This window comes from Protopterus annectens, chromosome 3.part0 (genome assembly GCF_019279795.1).
Source record: "Protopterus annectens isolate FY-2018-M chromosome 3.part0, PAN1.0, whole genome shotgun sequence".
NCBI classification, from domain to species: Eukaryota; Metazoa; Chordata; order Ceratodontiformes; family Protopteridae; genus Protopterus; species Protopterus annectens.
In genome coordinates this window covers 487,258,132-487,281,076 of record NC_056731.1, presented here as the reverse complement: position 1 = coordinate 487,281,076, position 22,945 = coordinate 487,258,132, and positions in this window count along the sequence as shown.

The following is a 22,945-nucleotide window of genomic DNA, read 5'->3' as shown; positions in this document are numbered from 1 at the left end:
AGAACATCTGGCAACAAAAGCCCACCACCAGACTGACAGGTCATGCTACAGCCAACAATTCTGGGCATCTCACAGCCCCAGACATGTTTCTGAAGGCTGGAAAACCCATCCCTACCACAAACAAACAGTTTAATGCCCACAACCACCAATGTGACTGAAGATTTTTCCTTACCAATGTCACACTAACCCAAAATGGCCATTCAACAACAAAGCAAAACCCTGCAAAGAGATACTATCGTATCGTCTCCTCTAACCAAACACGGCTCTCAGCAGCTGTGTGTGTCCGCTTTAGCATTATCAGAGTTGTATACTTGATGCAGCTACAACAGTTGATCCTTCTCTGTAACACTTCTCTTTAAGTACTCCCTTATTAACCCCAGACAGGCATAGGTGAGCAGTCCTGATTCCTGACTTAGCTTAGCAGCCTTTCTACCCTTCCTTGGCCACTAAGCTGCAGATATAACATCCGCAACTGTAATAAATAAAGCTTTTAGCCTATGTGCCCTGCCTTAGCTGCTAAGCCACTGATAAGACTCCTGCAACAGTTTTAAACATTAATTACGTTAACCAGCAATACATAAGTGTTCGTGTGCAGACATTATGTACCTAGACAATGTTGGTGAGCTGCAAGTAACACAGAGTGGTTCTCCTGACTGTTGCTAATGCTCGCAAATCTGTTTTCATTATGAAATATACTTGACTGCTCTTCAAACTGTATGTATGTGGCCACGGAAGCGGCTTAATCAGAGAAAAATAGAGTGATTTTTCAGGCCGTTATTATTGCCCACCTATTATTTATATTTTTCTTCATTGTGACCTACAGATGTCTGCTCCATAAATGTTGTACACTAGCTTCTGATGCCCTAGGCTTACTGCACCTTGTTTTCAATGGAGTGGTTTTTGTCCTACATATTTCATTTACATACTAGTCTGTGCTGTGCTTTCTAGTGGAGTGTTTTTTGTCCTACATATTTAATTTACATACTAGTCTATGCTGTACTAAATTATACTGTACCTATATGCTGTCTATTGATTGTTACCAAAGTGCTATAATCAGGAACTGTATTGCATGAACCATAGTACAATGTCTAGAAGTGTGCTGCATTTCCTTGACTAAATTGACTGTATTGATACTTTCCCTCCTGCTCTCTCCTTTCTACCGGCCTTCTCCTTGGGATAGCTCACTTCTACTGATGTAATTTTTCCTTTTTTCTCCCCCTCCCTTTCTTCTGCTACTGTAGTGTTGTTTTTCTAGGTTTAAAACTGCTCTTTGTATTCCTTTTCCTTGCAGTGCATCCCTACTGAATCACTTTCACCCCATGTGCCTCCCAGTCTCTGCTTGGAATCCCTGGCTTCTCGCCCTTGAATGGACAGAGTATAAGAACTCCTGCTGTGCTTCTATAACATCCTTGCCTCACCAGGAATTATTTTTGAATGTATGTACCCTGTTATAAACAAACTGTAAATTAATATTTATAAAACAACAAAGACCAACAGTGAGTCCCAGCTCTACCTTCCAGATAAAATTTATTCAGTTGAAGCAAGTCCTTTCTCTAGCGCCTCGGCCAACAGCCTTTACAGAGTAAAACAATAAAACTCATAAAACACTTTTCAATATATACAAAAAACAAGCAATCAATCAATTATGCAATCAAACAATTAAGTCACATATACAAAATATATTTAAAGCCATAGTCTTAAATAAGGCATTGCCAATTACATTCTCTATTCATTCCATATGGTTGCAAGGTCCCAAATTTCATAATCAAAATAGATTCCTTTTGTCTTAATATATTTTTTTGCCCATCTAAATCATTATAATAAAGAGGAACATGTTCCAAAATAGAAACTTTTATATGTTCAATGTTTCCATGATGTACAGAATTAAAGTGCTCAGCAATGGGACTATTAATTTTATTATTTTTTACATCTCTAATATGCTCTTTAATCCTTTCCGCTAACATTCTTTTTGTTTCCCCAATATAGTATCTATTACAATCGCAAAATATAACATAAATAACACCTCTACTCATACATGTATATTTAGCTCTTGTAGTGAAATTTTTTCCATTTATTTTACCTACCTCATTCACTATATGTTTGCAAATGGAACATTTTCCACAAGGGAATGTTCCCACATCTTGCACAGTATTTAATTTTATATATATTTTCTTGCTTCTTGTTGTTTAACTGTAAATTAATATTGTCTGTTAGGACAGCAACCCAGTGAGCAAAAGCTAGCAGTCTACCCTAGTTTTAATCCTCCCTCCCTACCTTCCTGGTGTCTTCCCCATTTTCCCCTGTGTCTGAGGCCTACCTTTGTAATTACTGAGTCTGTCCACTAGGTGGCAGCATCTCCTGCTTCTTTCTACACCCCTATGCATGACTACACTACCTTAACCTAACTCTGCCCTGTTCTAAGAACCAGATTTAGTCACTCTTTCTTTTACACCTTCTCTGCCCTGTATAGCCCCTAGCTCTTGTGAAACATTCTGCTTCCTTTAACTCTGAATCTGCGTGCCTCTACTGTAGTCTCCTTACCTCAGACCTCTTCTCTCCTTCACTGATACACTTTTCTCCTCCTCCTTGGCTCTACCTGCTCCATTCACCCTGTGGGCTCATTCCGCTCCCCTACCCTGCCCCCAATGCCCACCCACCCCCAGCACCTCTACATTTATTCCTCCCTTTCCCCTCCTACTAATCCAAACTACTCAACAGAATCACCTTCAATTTACACCCCACCCCCCACACTCCCTACCTAATTACCCAATTAAAACTTTTCCCTCTTTACAACTCTTCATCTCTTCCTCCTATATTAAGGCTTTCACACGGTCTCCTACTCCCACCTTTTGAAACTCCCATACCCTGCTTCACTTTAATTTTAATTTCAATATATTCCTTTTCTATTTCCATCCCCTTTTATCTCTCACCTATTTCATCCCCTCAAACTAAACACATTAAACTACCTGTGTTCCAAGATGCTTCCCTTAATTCTCCACACCTTCCATGTCCCCTGCTGCCTCCTTATATTCCTAATTCCCCTATGTTATGCCAGTTCATACTCCTCCAATGTTCCACCTTCCCAACATTCCTCTCAAACTGACACATTCACCAGTCTTCTCCCATATTCTTTCTCTCATTACTACCACATCTCATCTTCCTTTATTCAATCCCACCCCTTGCATCTATTCTATCCTAAAAGGATCACCTCTAATGCCAAACTTACCTATAAACTAATGTTATTGCCTCCTAAACTTACACAAAATAAACGCAAATGGCTAAACACTCCATCATTCTACAAGCTTTTATTTGCTGGAGATATCCATCCCAACCCTGGGCCCAGCCCCCTAACCAATAACCCCACATTCATCCTTTTCCCCCTCCTCCCCCCACCATATCTTAAAATTCTTTACTCTCAATGCTCAAAGCCTCAGCAAGAAAAACCACCACTTTCAAGCATGGCTAACTCATAACCAACCTGACAGCCTAGCCATCTCAGAAACCTGGCTCAAACCCCATATCTCTGACTCCGAAATCTTGCCTAAAGGATTTCAGTCCCTTAGATCTGACCAACTAAAGAAAAAAGGTGGTGGTACTGCCCTTATCTACGCTAATCGTCTTACCTTAATTCCCCTCCAAATTCCTATCCCACAATTTAACAATACCGAACTAACAGTTGGTCTACTAAAACTAAACAAGCACAAAAATATCTGCATCATAGCCCTTTATATTTCTCCTGGGAACAACATCTCTACCCTCAAAGATATCCTCCTATGGGCCTCATCTGAAATTAATTATGAAACTTATATTCTAGGGGATGTAAATCTCGACTAGAACAAGTTTAATAATCCCTCTCTCATCCTATCCATCAACCTCTATAACTTCACTCAAGTAATCTTGTCCAACACTCGACCCAACAAAATAAATCCCCCAGGATCTATTCTAGACTGGATCCTAGTCACCCATCCAAACAAAATAACTTACTCTGGTACCATTCCTGACACCATTAGCGACCACCTCCCTGCCCTCATACAGTGCTCAACTTCCTCTACCCCCCATCAGCATCACTATATTCTCACCCGCAACCTTAGCAAGTTCAACCCCTCAACCTTCTCAAATATCTTCAAATAAATAAACTGGCAAATCCTATACACCCTTACTCTTGATAAAGCAATAGAACACTTCAACCCTGTCTTCCTTGACACTCTAAACTACCTAGCACATCTAAGAAACAGAAGAATAAAAGCTAAAACCGCCCCATGGCTCTCCAAAGAAACCATGCAAATTATGAATCAAAGGGACAAAGCCTGGAAGCTTTGCCATAACAATAAACTGCCAAAACCCCTGATCGAATACAAACAACTCTGTAACCTCATAACGTAATGCATCACAAAGGAAAAAAAATCCTACTACTTTAAACTACAGTCCAACAGTAACAATAACCCCAAACAATTCTGGAAATCCATAAGCCCTTCTCAACCCCGGCTCCAAGAACAACCCCTGCCCTGACCCAGGAATATCTGACCTTGAACTAAGCTACAAATTTAATTCATTTTTTATTGAAACTATTTCCAACCTGACCAAAACCTTCCCTAAAAATAATTCACCTCACCTCCATTCCTCTTCCCCTAACCACCCTATGTTTGAGCTTAAGCCAGTCTCCACTAATCTCATAAAAATACTTTTATCCAAACTTAAACCTTGCTCCAATGCTCCTGATAATATTCCCTCCTCCTTCCTAAAATGTGTAGCCAACAGTATTGCACTCTCAATTAGCATCATAATCAACAGATCTATAAAGGAGTCATATATACCCAAACTATGGCACTCTGCTTACATTCCTCCTCTTCACAAAGGTGGCAAGAATACTGACATCTCAAACTTCTGACCCATTGCTCTGCTCTCCCCAATCTCCAAAATCATAGAAAAATGTATCCATCTCCAACTCATGCCTTACCTAACCCAAAACCAACTCCTAACATCTACCCAGCATGGCTTCTGCCCTGGCCATGGCACCATAACTGCTCTACTCTCCTTCTTAGAAACTGTCAACCAAGCACAAGATTCAGGTATTTTAGTTTCCACAGTTCTACTTGACCTTTCCAAGGCTTTCGACACTGTTTCCCATAACCACCTTATCTATCATCTCCCTAGCCTACATCTCGCTCCAAACACTGTGGCATTGTTCTCTAGCTACCTCTCAGAGAGAACTCAGGCAGTTAAATGGAAGAGCACCATCTCCTCATTTCTTCCTACCCCAACTGGCATCCCCCAAGGGTCCATCCTCGGACCTATGCTATTTAACATCTTTATCAATAACCTTCACTCTGCCATTCCTGATGCCAAAATCATTCAATATGCAGACGATTCTACAATAGTCTGCTCTGCCTCCAAACTCCCTGAACTACTGACTAAAACCCAAGCTGCCTTTTCTATTACTGAAAACCTGATGCAACAAAATCACCTGTCTCTAAACGTAAATAAATCTAAACTTCTACTTTTCTCTCCCTCCAAGACTTTCTCTTTTGACAAAGATTCATTTAAAGTCCTCAGCCATTCCAATTCTCCCAATGAAGTAGTTCCCTTTGCAAAACTTCTTGGTATTACTATTGATGAATAACTCAAGTTCGATATCCATATCCAACAAAATATAAAGAAAACCCACCAAAAGCTAGGAATGCTTTATAGGAACAATCTCTTTCTCTCAAACTCTACTAGACATACTTTAGCTACTACCTACCTCCTCCCATCCCTGTTATATGAAGCCCTTCTTCTAACTAACCTGACCACCACCAATACGTCTTAACTGGAAAACTGCTATAACAAAATCTCTAAATTTGCCTCCAGATCCAAAAATTCCACCCATCACTGCCATAACCTTAACTCTCTAAACTGGCTGGAACTCCCAAATTATCTAGACTACCTCCAACTCACCACAGCACACAGACTTATATTTCACCCAAACAAATGTCCAGCTCTAATAAACATCATTTCCCCCTACACCCCCAATAGACCTCTTATATCTGAAAATCAAAACCTAATTTCTATCCACAAACCAAAACAGCCTGCTGGTCAGCTTCTCCTCTCTTTCTCACTAGGCAAGAAATGGAATTCTCTCCCTTCCACACTCAGGACAATAACTAACCCAGAAATCTTTAAAACTCAGCTTTTCATTTACTTGCACTCCAAATGGAAATACTCCTGCTTCCACCCTATCTAATTCCTTCTAACTACTACCCAAAGGAATTTTTACTTCTTGCCTCCTTATTCTCCCCAACAACTAGTTCCCTGAGCTGTCTCTAGCTCTCTGCAACTCCTTCCGAACATTCTATATACATCTACCTTGTAAATATTGTAAATAGCCTCTTATGTCGAATGAATGCTTGTAAACGGTTTCCTTACTTAAACATTCTATATCTATCTACCTTGTAAATATTGTAAATAACTGCTTATGTCAAATTAATGCTCGTAAACTGTTTCCTTATTTTAACTGATTTTTATGTATAATTTTGCTATACTTCAATTGTTATGATGATATTTTCTAAATAAATCTCCACAGTACAGCCTTCTAGATACATCATACTTGTCTTTGGACACTAGAATTCTAACTCTGCATTAATAAATGAGTCAGTCCTTCTTTAAGATGTAGCGAATGGATAATGGGCATCTACCACCTCAAGACCAACGTCAAACCAACTCTGATCCACAAGGGATCAATCAATCAAGTGGCCAGGATTTTCACACTCCCCTGAAGAGGAACCAATGGAATCCACAAGAGGACCCCCGTCAAACATCATTCCCAGAAGTTCATACGTCGATGGAGATAGTTGGTGTGGAGTCATCTTTAGATGGGATTGTTCTGTCTTCAGGATTTAGTAGTTTTACTGTAGTTACTAACCATGGAGGTTATTTCAATATCTACAGTTATTCCGGTCTTTATATTGAGCCTGATTTGATCGAAACATCAGCAAAAGGACTGACTTTCATTCCATCCTGTAGAGCAAATCTATCCAGGACGTTGTTGGATTTAAAAATGTTTTCACATAAGTTGAATCTATCCATATTAATAGGCAGTAGGACTGATGTTCGTAATGATTTTAAGACTGCTAGTGCATTTAATCCTCCAATGTATTCAACCTTGTTTGTTTTTGAGTGAATTTGTGAAATGGATATAAGATCTTTGTTGAACAAACGTGTAACCTTTAATAATTGTGACAACTTGTGTAGAGTGGGACGTAATGCTCTTAAATTTTTGAAGGACAAAATATTAGGGTGATGACACATGATAAAAGGGGGTGGTCTGGTCTTTATGGATAATTTTGATTACAAAAATAGGATGCTGACAATTCTTCAGTCTGGTAGTTGTGAATTATTTTTTTTGAGTGAAGTGAATGGGGCATATCAACATGTGAAGTCCTGCATTAACGATTTGTTTATAGATGCTCATATTGATTTGGACTTGCTTAATTATTTAAATATGCCAGTCCCATTAATTCCTTTTATTTTTGGCATCCCAAAAATCCATAAAGACTTGAATGACCCCCTTTATGGCTTATAGTAGATGGTGGGAACTCTATAACGTATGTGTGTGCTAAGTTTGTTGATAATAAGTTGAAAAGGAATTTCCTTGAATTTGTTAATGACCTTAAATTTCATTCTAATTACATTTTTTTTGACAGTTGTAAAAGATTTGTATACGGTCATCCTCCATGATTTGGGCATCTCATGGGTGTCTGGCTTATTGTAGAAAGAGGTCGACCAGTCAAATATTAATTTACTTGAGGAGTTATTAAGTACTATACTTACTAATAATTTTATACTTTTTGATGGGGGATTATTACTTGCAAAAAAGTGGTGTTGCAGTGTTGTCCCCTTGTGATACTAGTTTTGCCAGTATGATTATGGCTTATTGGGAAAGCAAATTTTAATTTAAAAACTTGGAGATTTGGAATCAGATTTATTGGTATACTCATTACTTGGACAAAATTTTTATTACTTGGAAGGGAGGAGCAGACACAATACAAATCTTTTTAGAATACATTAACAGTGCTACCTCCTTCCTGGAGTTTACATCCCATTTTGATTCTGAGATGATTTCTTTTTTGGATGTGCAGTTGGTAAAGGATAAGTCCATTAATAGATATATTGCAAACATTTTTAGAAAAAACTACTTATTCCAATACCTTCTTATATTTTTCTAGTGCCCATCCCTTTCACTAAAAGCAAGCAGTGGTGAAAGGGCAGTTAGTTAGAGTCACAAGGATGATCTCTTTGGACAAAGAGTTTTTGGTTGAATGCAACACCCTAAACAGTATGTTTTCTAAATGGGATTAACCTTCTAATTTAGTGGATGAGTTAATACAATAGATATACCATAAAAGACTAACAGGTCATTTAAACCTAGTCTGAATATAAATAGAGATGCAGAGTTTAGAAATTAGTTACTCTCTGGTTCTGACAATTTCAGTAGAAGTAGTAGTGATACTATTCCTTATAGTATAAGTTTTATCACCCCTTTTAGTATTGACTTGGTTTCTTTGAAGAAAATCTTCATGAAAAATTGGTCCCTCTTAATGGAGGATACTTACATTAGGGCAAAAATAAGTGATCAACCTAGATTAATTTGCAAAAAAGGACCTAACATCAAATGCATTTTGGAGAAGCATATAGCTTTTTTGTACAGTGCCATAGTATGTTTAAGTGCGACTCCTGTCTGTATCGTAAATACATTAATACAGGCAGCATCTTTTAAGTTAGGAATACATTGTATAATATTAGGGGTAAATATAACTATAATTCTAAAGGAGTGACTTACTTAGCAAAATCCCATAAATGTGAGAGTTTTTACATAGGAAAAACTGAACGCAAATTCAAAGAATGCTTGTATGAACATCAATATAGTATTAATAAAGCGAATTTGCATAACACTTTGGCAAAGCATATTTCACTGCACCCCGGGCATTCGTTTAAATATAAGATCATTGACAAAGTGGTTAGTGACATTAGAGGTGGCCCTTGGGTTTTAAGATTAAAAGAAAATGAACTTATGTGGCAACTGAAGTTGAATACTTATACATATCATGGTCTAAATGATTGTTGTTCTCTTTATTGTGTGTTGAAACTTAAACTTTAGCAAGATAGTTTTTAATGTAAAAAATATACAGAGGCAGCGTTTGTATAAATTATTTGGCTTTTAGTTTTTAATGGTAGTGGTATGGCGATGTCATTAATTAATACCACATGACTGATTGACTAGGTTATTTAAACTACTGTGTATATTCTTAGTTTGTCTGATAAAGTTCAAGTAATTGTATTGAACAAAAGCGCTAACTATTAAACAAATTGTATATTGTTTTTAGTGTATTAGTCTCTGTTTTATAACATGCCACTTACATTTTGTTTTTCATAGTAGTTTTTTTTGGGTTGTTTTTTCTAATTTAACAAAGATGCCTTTATTAACACTCTTAGACTCAACATTTGGAGTGTATTAAAACATCTCCCCTTAGACAAAGCTATTCAACACTTTAATAACACTTTTCATCCAAAAACTAACAAGTTCAGTATATACAGATATGTATAAATTTACTGATTGTCATGACCTAAAACTCCCAAGCCCAACCTCATCCCCTACCCATCATTATAGCTGACTTCAACATAACATGTACTGTTAATAATCATTTTCAATGCAATGACAGCATATTTTAAACACAACTCCAGTTGAATCCCACCAACAAATCTCCATCTATTAACATATCTAACTTCTTTACTCTCCAGCCTGTACTCTCTTCTGTGGTAATGAAAAGCTCAGTAAACTAAAGCCAAACATTCAAGCCCCAGATTATCTCCATGTCTAATTTGTTAAATCTGCTGTTGATACCATTTCCCAATATGTGTCTATCCTCATAAACAGATCTGAACAGGAATCCATGTTCTCTACCTCATGGAAATAATTTTGTATACTGTTGCTACACAAAGGTGGCTCTGCTAATGAACTAACTTCAGGCCTATTGCCATAAGCCCACCACTGTCTAAGATCCTTATGGATGCATCCATTCACAACTACCAACTTGTCTTTTAAACATCAACCACCTCCTCTCACCATCCCAACTTGGATTTCACCCTTTCCACACTAGAGTGATACTGCCTTTATGTGTTTCCTTAACACCGTTCAAAACACATAAATTGGTAATAACCTTATAGCCAGGAGTTTAAATCTCAAAATGCATGTGCTGAAAGCACTCCTCAGTATGGAGAATGTTGACATCTGTGCAGTAACAAACCTGGTTCAAGGCTCCAGAGAGCACCCCAGCACTACCGGGCTACAACTCATACCACATGTTTCGGCCACAGAACATGGTCCGAAACACAAAAGGAGGGGGTGTATCCATATTCATCAAGGATATCTACACCTCCAGGTTAGTGGCGCAGCATGATACCTCTGAGATCATCCATGTGCAACTAACATCGGGCAAATCTGCAATGCAAATTGTGGCCTGCTACAGATCACCCTCCATGACCCAGGACCACCACTCCACCTTTCTGGAGACACTGGAAAACATGAAGGTCCTACTGAACACCCTGATATTGGGTGATTTCAATTACCCTACCATTCACTGGGAAAACTACTCGAGTACAAACTCCCAGGCCCAGCACTTCCTGGAATGCATCAACTCAAATGCCCTGGATCAGCTGGTAAACTCCCCTACCAGAGGAGAAAACATATTGGACCTGGTCATCACCAACATGGGCGACAGGTGTTTCACACCGGAGGTCAACCCGTCACTGGTTAGATCAGACAATAAACTAATCACTCTGGATGTCCACACCCCACCACCACCCCCAACTAAGGAAACCGCAGTAAAAAAAACTTTTCTAAAGCAAACTTCACCTTACTTAAGACAGAGGTGGTAAGTTTCACAGCCCCCACGCTAAAGGATAATGCTGCCCAAGATGCAGAAACCTTTACAAATGCACTCTATGAGCACCTACAAGGATGCATGGATCATACCATCCCTAGCAAAACCAAGACTCACTCCTCTAAGAGAAGGAAACCAGTTTGGTGGACCCCTGCCATAAACAGGCTATACAATAGAAGGAGGAAACTAGTTCAGAAAAAAAGCAAATCCCAAGAAGGAAAGACATCCCTGATCAGTATCAGTAAGAAACTAAGGTCCCTCATGAAATTATCCAAGGCTAACTTCGAAAGAAAAATAGCCAAGGATTCAAAAGATAACCACAAAGCCTTCTTTAGCTATGTTAGAAATCTAAGTGGCAACTCACAGATATGCACTGAACTAGTGCAAAACAGCACAAAATATACTGAACCTACTGATATTGCCAACATCCTGGCAGATAGATTCAGTGCAAACTTCACCCTCCTCTCACCTCCAAAAGGGCCCACAACAATACCGGAAAAGTGTAGTGTCCCAAAAATCACAGACACAAAAGTGAAAACAGCCCTTTCAAAAGCCAAAAACACAGTGTCAATGGGACCAGATGTGTCCCAGGCTGCGTCCTGCACGAACTACAGAACGAACTAACCCCCCCACCTAAACATGCTGCTCAACCTCAGCCTCTCCACAGGCTACATGCCCATGGAATGGCACACAGCAATGGTTATTCCTCTCCACAAAGGAGGGGCCACAACCAAACCTGGTAACTATTGCCCTATAAGCCTGACTAGCCTGGTCTGCAAGGCTATGGAGCGCATCATCATGGAACTCATTAACAAAGACATTGGGAACCTCCAAACACTTGACCAATCCAGTTCGGCTTTGTTAAGGGCAGATCATGCCTACTAAACCTGATTGACTTCTTCGAGACAGTCATCAAGGCCATAGATGAGGTGAAAGGTGGTTCACACAGCCTACCTTGACCTCACCAAGGCTTTCAACACCATTCCCCACACAGGTATTACAGAAAAACTCATCAGCCTGAACATAAACCCCTGTGTCACAAGATGGATTGCCAACTGGCTTACAGACAAAACTCACACGGTAAGAATAGCAGGCTCCAGGTCCAACTCTAAACCATTCACAAGTGGTGTCCCACAAGGCTCGGTCCTGGGACCCCTAATGCTCAGCATATACTTCTCAGAAGTACAGGCAAACACAGGAGGACTATGGCTAACCAAGTTCACCGATGACTGCAAACTGGGAGCCATAATTGACTCTCTGGCTGACACGGATATCCTCCAAAAGGGCCTTACTGAGACAGACACCTGGTGTCAAAGTCATGGCCTCAAGCTAAATGCCAAAAAATTCATAGTCATCCCGTTTGGGAAAAACAAAACACCCATGAATTACCACATAGGTGGCAACCCCCTTAATACAGAAGAGGTAATAAGAGATTTGAGGACCCAGGTAGATAGTAATCTCTTTTTTGACAATCATATTGCCAAAGTTGTTAGGAAATCCTTCTATGTGGCCCATCTAATTACTAAAGGGTTTGAATCTAGAAATAAAGAGGTTATAGTGCCCCTCTACTAGTCACTCATTAGACCCATCATACAGTACAATGACCCATTTGGGATGTACCTCACAAGACACTTCCAACAGCTGGAAAGACCACAAAAGTACCTCACCAAGAGGATTACTGGCCTCAAACATATGTCCTATGCAGCCCGACTGAAAAAACTCCAGCTGTACTCAGTGGCATATTGCTCAGAGGTGATCGCTGCCTGACTTACAAACCATGTCCAACTCAGAATTGATGGACATGCTCCACCTAAAGAAATCCAAGTCACTGTGAGCCACATGCTCTAGTGAGCTAAACCTCACCACAACAATAAATAGAACATGCTGGAGGGATAGATTCCTGTCACAGAGACTCCCCATGCTTTGGAACAAAATTCCAATCTACATTAGGCAGAGCTCCTCACTAACACTCTTCAAGGAAACCTTGACGAGTGGATGGGTAACAGAAAATACACCCCTGGGATCACTTCATTGTCTCTGCTTGACAGAGGATCAGTTAATTAATCAATGGGGCAGCGAAAGCCAACACACTCTGGCTAGGCTTATAAATGCCCTCGGGCAGATAGCCTAGTACCTACCTATGAACCTATATCATCAGTCTTCCTTGACTTATCAGAAGCTTTTGATACAGTCTCTCACTCCAAACTGCTCTAACAACTACCATTACTTGGTCTCTATCATTAATCCCTAGACTAATTTAATACCTACCTCACTAATAGTACCCAAAGTGTAAAATGCCAACAGACAGAATTTATCTTTCTTCCAATACCAGCTGGAATCCATCAAGGCTGGAATTGGGCCCCCTTCTTTTTGACATATTCATAAACAACCTTCTTCTTGCTACCACAATGTCATCTCTAATCCAGTATACTGATGACTCAGTGATTAACTGCTCTACCAAAATAAACTCAGAGCTTCAGAACATCAACTAAAGTCTTTCATCTCCACTGAAGTCTGGCTGAAAGAGTCCAATCTTGTACTGAACCTTAAAAAATAACTTAGTGCTGTTTACTCCCCAAGTCCAACTCCACCAAAAGACTTAATTTCACACTTTGTTCTTCCGGTGATACCACCACTGAATTTGTTTGCCATACAAAACTCCTAGGTGTCATAATTGTTGAAAATTGAAAAGTCGGCCTTAATGTCCAATGGGTACTCGAGAGAAAAACAAAAACTCAGTCTGTTATACAAGGAAAGCTCCAATTTATAGTGCATGCGCAAATGCATACCAACTAACTATTTACTTCCCACACTCTTATATGCTGCCCAGGTTTTTACAAATTTGCATTTAACCAGCTTCCAAAGCTTGAGCAGTGCCACAATAATATATTTAAATACGTAAAATACGAGCAAAAACAGTGTCAAGAACACCACTAATGAAAAGAATGAAACACTGCTTGCACCACGGACTACTAGCACAATAGTTTTATTGCTGAAATATAAAAACACACGGATTGAGCTCTTTCTTACTTCAAGAGGGATTTCATCAGAACAATAAAACTATTGTGCTAGTAGTCTGTGGTGCAAGCAGTGTTTGATTCTTTTCGTTAATAATATATTTAAGTTCACTGTTAATGTAAACAGAACCCATCACTGCACCACTATAAAGCAACACCAGATTACTTTCACCACTGTCTACTAAAAAAAACACAAAATTTTACTCATCCCAGATAATTGCCCATCCCTTAAGAATTTTCTTTAATGGTATATTCTCACTAGAAACTTTTGCTCCTCCCATAAATGTATTTATTTATTTTACTGATTTATTTGTCTTTGTTTATTGGGAAAGTCCGACTAGGTAATATCAATTTTCAGTGGAGTCCCGGGGAGAAAAGATGCATTTGCTTACATTGCATTATATAAGTTCCAGTCAAACAGAGTAGTTACATTTTTATTTACATTTATACTCAAACAGTAGTTACATTTTTATTTACATTTACATGCAAACAGTAGTTACATTTGTATTTATATTTATACACAAACAGTAGGTACATTTATACATGTACGCTCTAAGATTTTACAGAGGTGGAAGTTAATAAACAGAAGGCACACGTGCAACTTAGTGGATTGCACAGGCATCAATTATGTATAAAAACTGTTTTGTCATTTCAGTAAGTGCTAGAGGTTAAGAATATTATGTTTAAGGAGAGTATTTAGATAGTATTGCACAATGAAAAAGTTTTAACCCTGTGTTCAGCATGTACAGGACCAGGACTGGTTAAGATGTTTTTTAAGCAGTGGTTGAAACTACTGAATTAGTTGGAGAGTTTTATTTGCATGGGATACTATTCCAGAATTTAGCAATGCAGTTGGGAGTATAGCGGGTTTCCTGCAACATCATTTGACTTATTTGTAAGTAATAATAATTTGTTACTAGAATGGAGGTCCCTTGCTGGACAGTAGGATAGTAGTAAGCTTTGTAGTGCAGTTCATTTTTCTGGATAATGAATGAGTTTGTGTGCTGTAGTAAGTTGTGAATATGTTAAACAGTTTTGTAGTTCAAGCTAGTTTAATTGCTTTAAGCTAAGACAGTGGTGGGCCCTATGAGGGAAACTGGTGGCAAATTTAGCTATTTTATTTTAACAGGAATCAGGTTTCTTTCTTTATTTATGCTTGTTAGGATAGGAGTGGCATATAAGACAGTCTGCAATGAAAAGGTAGTGGCTAAAGTTTTATTTGCAGCATCTGTAAGGAATCCATTGATCCTATAAAGGGACTCTAGTTTCTGTTGTGTAGATTTAATGGTGTGCAGTATATGGTGGTCATATTTGAGATTGTCATCTATTATAATGCCTAAAAGTTTCCTGTGAATTACCAGGTATATACAAAGGAGAAAGATTTTTGAGTTATGACTTGGAGTTTCTTTATTGTTGAGGCCACACATATTAATGTTGAGTCATCTGCATAAGGAACTAAACTAACATGGTGAGTGGGGGTGTGGAGGTCATTAACTCATTACATCCGAGTGACGTCTCCAGGTGCATCTGCAGTTACCTCCTACTGCTCCTCTAGGCATCAAATATTACTTGTTCGTACTTGCATTAATAATTCCAAAACCATGCTACATCCAGGGTTTCAGAATATTTTATCTTGAAGTATACATGATGACAGAGATAACTGTATTGATATTTTACCTCTGTCAGTGACTATTTGTTAGAATTGTAAGGTGATAACTTAATTTTTAAAGGCTCAGGCCACACCCACTAGGAGTTAAAGGTACACACTCAAAAGAGTTGTACTGGAGGGAATGAGTTAATAAATATATTAAATAGTAGAGGACCCAGGGTAGAGCCCTAAGGGACACCTGTAGTAACTGGTTGAAAGAATGGCTGGGTTTGTTACTATTTAATGGCTTGTTGCCTTCCAGATACGTAGCAAAGGAATCACAACAAGGAGTATTGTAAAAGTCCTATTGATGAGAGCTGAATGAGCAGTTGCTGGTGCTAAACAAATATCAAATGCCTCTGACAAGTCTAAGAACATGGTTGACACAAGCAGACCATTGTTTCTGTCTGTTTATTATACTGGTAAAATGTAGTAGAGCAGTAGTGGTGCTGTGCTGGGGCCTAAAGCCATGTTGTGTTTCTCAGAGCAGGTTATTTGAGGTTAGGCGTTGCATCAACTGCATATGGATGCATTTTTCTAATATTTTGGAGAGGGGGAAGATAATCACTATTGGTCTGTATTTATTAAACTCTGCAGATGTGCCACTGTTGTGCAGTGGTATGATGTAGGATTTTTTTACACAGAGATGGGACGTATCTTTCTGTTATGAAACTACTAATTAGTATGGACACAGGGAAGACTATGCCTTCTGCAGCAATTTTTAGGTAGTCTGATGGTAGTTCGTCTAGAGCTACAGAAGTAGTTTTTAGTTTAAACATCAACTTCCTTATTTATTTATTTTATTTATTTAACATTTGTTGACCAGAAAAGTCCAACAAGGACAGAGCCTGTTTTCAGCGGAAGCCCAGAGAGAAACCCTCCAGCTGCATGTGAGGTAGGTACTGGACTAAAATTGAAGAGCTGTGGATGGTTTTGATTGGACAGGGGTAGAGTGGGGAAGGGATGTGTTAGTATCTAAGAGAGATAATATTGATTGTATAAAGTAGGAATTAAATGGTGTGGGGATAGAGTCTGTAATAGCATCTGCTTTTAGAAACGGACTAGTGGTCTTGCCATGGAGAAGAAGTTTATTTAGTGATTACCAAAAAAGTTTTGGGTTGTTTATATGTTTGCCTTATAGGTTGGTATAGTATGTTTGCTTATCCTGTTTGACATGTTGTTGCAAGGTTTCTAAGATGTCTAAATTGTTGGAGGACGTTTTGAATTCTATTTTTATACCACTTTTTCCAGGATTTATCCTTTTTATCATGTTTTTTTTTTGTTTCCTTTGTCAGCCATGGTGTGGGGTTGGATTTTACTCTATTACTTACTGGCGCAAGATTATTTAAGGTCTGTAAGAATACATTATTAAAGTGCGTTACAGAAGTATCTAGCTGCATTGTTCTAAGTACATTCCAGTTATAATTTTTTTGGTGTTTCTTTAAAAATATCTTTGCTGAAATTGGTTGCATTTCATATTTGATTATAGATAATATGTTTATCTAGCTTATGGTGAGTTCTAATAGCATATATTGGTATGTGGTCACTTAGATTTACCATCATTTACTTGAAGCAGTCTTGATCGAATGGTTATATCACTGACTCACTACCATGAAACTCATATTGCCAAAGTCCAGTATTGCCAAAATGCATGTCGAATGTGACCTAGGGATAAGCATTAACATGGGTCACGTTTGGGGAACGAGTTGTACTTTGGCAATATCAGAGTTCGACATTGCCAACGTTCGAGGTTCGGGTTCCACGAGAAGTAGATTCAACCAAGTCCACTTCAAGTAAATGATAGTAAACGGGTCACTTGTGCTATCTGAGCGGCAGCCTACTGTTCTTAGTTTGCCTGGTTTGTTTGTAAGAATCCAGTCTAATGTTGAGTGTCTCCCTGAAGTTTTATTGATTCTAATATATGTGGTTACTAATTGTCTGGAGTTGTACAAGTACACTTAGTGCTCATTTTATAATAATAGTTAATATGACAACTTTTTGTCACCACAAAATATGAGGAACACATTCCCTTCTGCAACATGTTTTGCAATGCCTTCCCCTTTACAGCACCATTTACCCCCCAATATTTCTCAACCAGCTACTACATCTCTGTCAAGCTCCCCCTCATACTACAGCTGAGAACATCCTCCAAGAGAGTTAAAGACCAGCAACTTAAAAACAGACAGCAAAGAAAACCTTAACCAGAATAGCATCTGCCCAGCCTTCATCAGGAAGGCTGTTCCAGCTACAGCAAAAAGTACAGTTGTGTACACTTACCATAAATGTAGATGTTGGAGTGTAGTCACTGTTGCACTCATCACACTTGGGTTATCTGCCTGCAGGTAGCCCTCGGTCAACCTGATTAACAAAGTCTTGGGTCTTGCGTCAGTTGCTGTCCCTTCTTCCATGATGTCAGGTTGTAAGGGGTATAAAACATGCAGCCGATGCCATTACATCAGTTTTTCTTGCCCCAGATGTCAGGTGCCCCCCTAACAGGGAGCAATTAAATATAGAAAATACAAAGACATACCTCCAACAAAAAAGCAAATACACCAAAAAGGCTTTTAAGCATAGTGAAGGAAAGTAGAAGTATAGCCAAAAGAAGTTAGGGGGCTGCAGGGAGGGTAACCAAGACTGCAACAGTGAATACACTCGAACATCTACATTTATGGTAAGTATACACAACTCTACTATGTTCTTCGTGTTTCACTGTTGCAGTCATTACATTTGGGTAGATTCCCAAAGCTATGGTTAGGAGGAGGAATTTAGATAGCATTAGGGCCAGCTATAAGGCCCTGCAAAGGCAAAGCCAGTTCTGGATTTAGAGAAAATTGGCAAATGATAATGCTTGGTGAAAGTATGTACCGAACTCCAGGTAGCAGCTTCTAGGATGTCCCTGGTAGGGATGCCCCCTGAGAAAGGCTGTAGAGGTAGATGCCGCCCTGGTGGAGTGAGGTCTGATCCCCTGGGGGATAAGTTTCCATGGTGCTTATAGCAGAAATGAATGCAATGGCCTATCCATTTAGAAATGGTTTGCTTTGAAATAGCCTTCCCCTCTGCCCCTGTGCAAATGCTACCAGCAGTTGTTCAGATTTCCTTTGATGTTTAGTCCTGTCCACGTAGAATCTGAGTTGTCAGTGCACATCTAAGGAATGCAGTATCCATTCCCCTTTGTTCTGTGGATTGGGAAAGAAGGTTGGCAAATGAATGGATTGATTAAGAACCACACTGGATACCACCTTGGGCATGAAGGATGGATTGGTTCTGAGGGACACCCTGTCTGCATGAAAGATGATGAAAGGCTCTAATTCAGATACCCTTCTAGCTGAAGTGATTGCTAAAAGGAAAGCTGTTTTCCAAGAAAGACATTTTAAGTCTGCAGCAGCAGCTGGCTCGAAAAGAGATAGAGTGAGTTTCTCCAAAAGAAAGTTAAGGTCCCAGGCTGGGGTTGGAGCTCTACTGGGTGGCCTTAAATTTTTGGCCCCACTGAGGAACTGCTTGAGCAGTGGATAAGAGAAGAGGGGAGGTTCTGTGTTATAATGAGCTGAAATGGCTGAAACGTAGATTTTAATGGAGAAAAAAGACAGGCCCTTGTGAAGCATTTCAGTTAACTAAATTGGGCACCGCTGTGCTCATCCCTTGGGATTGGTTCCAGGCACAGAATCTTTTCCATTTTTCAGCATAAGATTTTCTAGTACTAGGCCTCCTTGCCTCTAAGATGATATCCATCACAGGTTTACTGAGGGATGGTAAAGGAGAGATTATGTAATTAGCCAGGCTGCAAGGCTCAGTGTTAGTAGCTGAGGGTGCAGAATCTGTTTCTCCTACTGAGAAAACAGGGAAGGAGTCTGAGGCAGGTGCCATGGGGATAACCATGACACACTATGCAGGAGGGGGTATACCAGTGTTGGCGTGGCCAGTCTGGAGTAATCAAAATCATCCTTGGTTTGTCCTGTTTGATTTTTAGTAGCACTTTGGAGAGCAGAGGCAGAGCGGGTAAGGCATAGACTGATAGGTTTTTCCAGCTGAAGAACAGAGCATCCACTTTCCAGGCTTGTTTGTGGGGAGTCCTTGTGCAAAATTTGTCCAATTAGTAGTTCTGAGGAGAGGCAAACAGGTCTATATTTGGGCTCTCCCATTTGCTTGTCAACATGTTGAAAATCCTTGGTTCCAGTTTCCATTCGTGTGGGTCCATGAGGTTTCTGCTTAGTCCGTCTGCCAGTGTATTTAATTTTCCTGGCAGGAATTGAGCTTATAGGTGCACTTGGTAGCTCAAGGCTGTGCTCCACAATGCCATGGCTAGTCTGCAGAGGGGGTAAGAATGTGTACCCCCCTGCTTGTTTGTGTACCACATAACAGTGGTGTTGTCCGTCTTTACCATTAGTTGTCCTGGAAGAATGTGGTCCTGAAGGCTGTCAGAGCATTCTGTACAGCTAACATTTCTTTTTGATTGATATGCAGGTGCATTTGACTTGGGTTCCATTTGCCCTGAATGCACTTCCCTGCCAGGTGAGCCCCCCATGCATAGTCTGATGCATCTGTTGTTAGGATTTGGGTGGCAGGGGGTGGTGTGAAAGGTAGTCCCTTGTTTTGGTGGCAGGCCTCTGCCCACCAAAGGAACTCTAGGCGTAGGCAAAGTATGATAGGAATCATTGCTTCTAGATCTTGAGAATGTTGACACCATAGGCTTTTTAGATACCACTGTAGTTTCCTCATATGCAGTCTTGCATATGGAATTAGAAGAATGCAGGAGGCCATGAACCCAAAGGCTTGTAGTATTTGTCTTGCAGATAGCAGGGCTTTTGTGGCCTCTTGTTTGAAGTAGGTTGTCAAATGAATTTGTTTCTCTGGCGTGAGGTAAGCCATCGGGGAAGTTGTATTCAAGTTTGCTCTCAGGAATATAATTTGTTGACAGGGTACCAGGTGTGATTTCTTTTCATTTATGGTGCACCCCAGACAAGTTAGAACCTTTTGTACAAAGGCCAAATGATTCAAAAGTATATCCTGGCTTTCTGTCTGAATTAGACAATCGTCCATGTATGGGCATATTTGAATATTTATTTGCCTGCAAAATGCAATAACTGGAGCTAGGCACTTTGTGAATACCCTGGGTGCAGTAGATAAGCCAAAGGGCAGTGCAGAGAATTGATAGTGCGTGTAGCCTGCTTTGAAGCGTAGGTATCTTCTGCAAGATTCCCTAATTGGGATGTGCAGGTATGCTTCTTTTAAATCTAGTGTTGCCAACCAGGCATCTTTGCCTAGCATAGGAAGTAATTGGTGAAGAGTCAGCATCTTGAATTTTGGAATTTCCAAAAAGGTGTTTAGAGTAGACAGGTCCAGGATAGGACACCATGAATTGTCTTTTCTGGGTACCAGGAAAAGTCTTGAGTAGAAACCTTGTCCCTTTTCCGATTCTGGTACCAGTTGAATAGCCCCCATGTTTAAGAGAGAAAGTACTTGTTTTTGGGCCTCTGCCCACTGATTTAGGGGTAGGTCCGGCCACCCGCTTGGTGTTGGCAACATGTGGAAGTGAAATCTGTATCCCTGGGACACTATATTTAAAACCCATTTGTCTTGGGTAATGAGTTCCCAGTTCTTTGCATGAAGAGCAATCTTTCCCCCCAAAGGGGCAGTCAGTTGATAAGTGCTTGGAAATTTTAAAAGGAAGTAATTGAGACAGTTTTTATTACTCCCAGATTTGGAAGTGGAGGCCCCCCACTGCTTAGTCCTGTGTGTCCCCTGGGGCTGAAACCTGGGGTTTTTGCTGTGGTTGGGGTTGGCTTGAGAAGACCTGGAAGGGGTTGGAAAGGACCAATTCTTAGAGGGCCAGTGCCTACTAAATCTAGGAGGCTGAGCTTGTAAGAAATCTTTAACAATTTGCATAGATTTAGCTTTATCTTCCATCTTTTTAAGAACTTCCTCAGCCTTGTTGCCAAACAGATGGTCCTGATTTAAGGGAGCATCCAACAATTTAGCTTTAACATGATCAGGCAAAGATTGCTCCTTAAGCCAAGCATGCCTTCTGAGCACAGACCCAGTAACAGCAGCCCTGCACGAGGCCTCTAATGAATCAAAACCACATTGCAAAGTATGTTTTCCAACTTGTTCAACAGAATGCATTAAATCCTGTAATTCTTTATTTTCCACACAGTCAGGAATCAACATCATTTTCTGTTTAAGCAATCCAATAACATGTTGCTGATACTTTAACATATGAAATTGGCAGTTTAAAGCCCTAATGGCCAAGGTTGCAGAAGTGTAAACCTTCTTACCCCATCTATCCAACACCCTGGAGTCTCTATCAGAAGGGGTAGGATTTTTAGCAGTAGAAGCCTTACTGCCCTTGGGCCCCTGTGAAATAGTCTCTGCATTCGCAATAGGATTTTTAAAAGGAACTTGTGTGACTCAGGGACCCTGTAGGTTTTCTGGGAGCACGAGGCAAGGAATCAGGGGCCAAACTAGATTCCGAAAAAGCATCATCAACAATGTCTAGTACAGGAGGAATAGCTAAAGGCCTATGCTGAGGTAGGAGTAAGAAATCCCTAAGCCTCTTTTTTTGAATCAGAAAAATCCTGGCTTTCCCAGTGGAAATGCTCCCTTAGAGCATGTAAGGTTTCCCCAAAAGAAAAATCCTCTGGAGGGGAAGCAGAGGGAATGGAGTCCTCTGCATCAGAATCCTCATAAGTAGATAAGGGCAAATCCAGATCATCAGAAGAATCAGAAAAAAACAGAATTCTGTTCAGAAGATTCATAAACAACTTCAGTCCTAGGCATCTTAGAAAGGGGGGGGGGGTGGCTACCCCTGATTACAGTTATTAGATCTTCAGCCATTCTTATCATTTGTTTTTTAGGCATAGAGGCCTGAGCATGTGGTCTGGGCATCAGTATTTTAGGCATAGTTTGAGATTTAGGCCTAAGGGAAAAAGGAGGCATTGGTTTAATATGCAAGTCCGTAGGCCTGAATACACCCTCAGAAGCTGGTGCCTGCTGCACAGCGGCTCTGGATCCATCCACGGTAGAGAAATCCACAGGTTCCATCATTGAAGCATCTCGCAGCATACCGGACTCTGAATGGGTCTCAGTAGAGGCCTGCGAATCAGAAGTAGCGGGTATCAGGGGCTGCGAAAACACCCCACTGAGTACCGGCAAACTGGCGACTGGCTTAGAAGCATCTTCAGCAGTTTTGGACCTCAGCGGCTTGTCTCTGTCTTTATCTTTGTGTTTTTTAGGAATCCCGGTAGTCAGATGGCTAACCAACGACATTTCTGGATAATTAAACCGAGAACCGAAATATTTAGAGGTGAAAATATACCGACGACAGATAGTGCGTTGATTAAATAAAGCACAAAACCGACAGCAAGGTA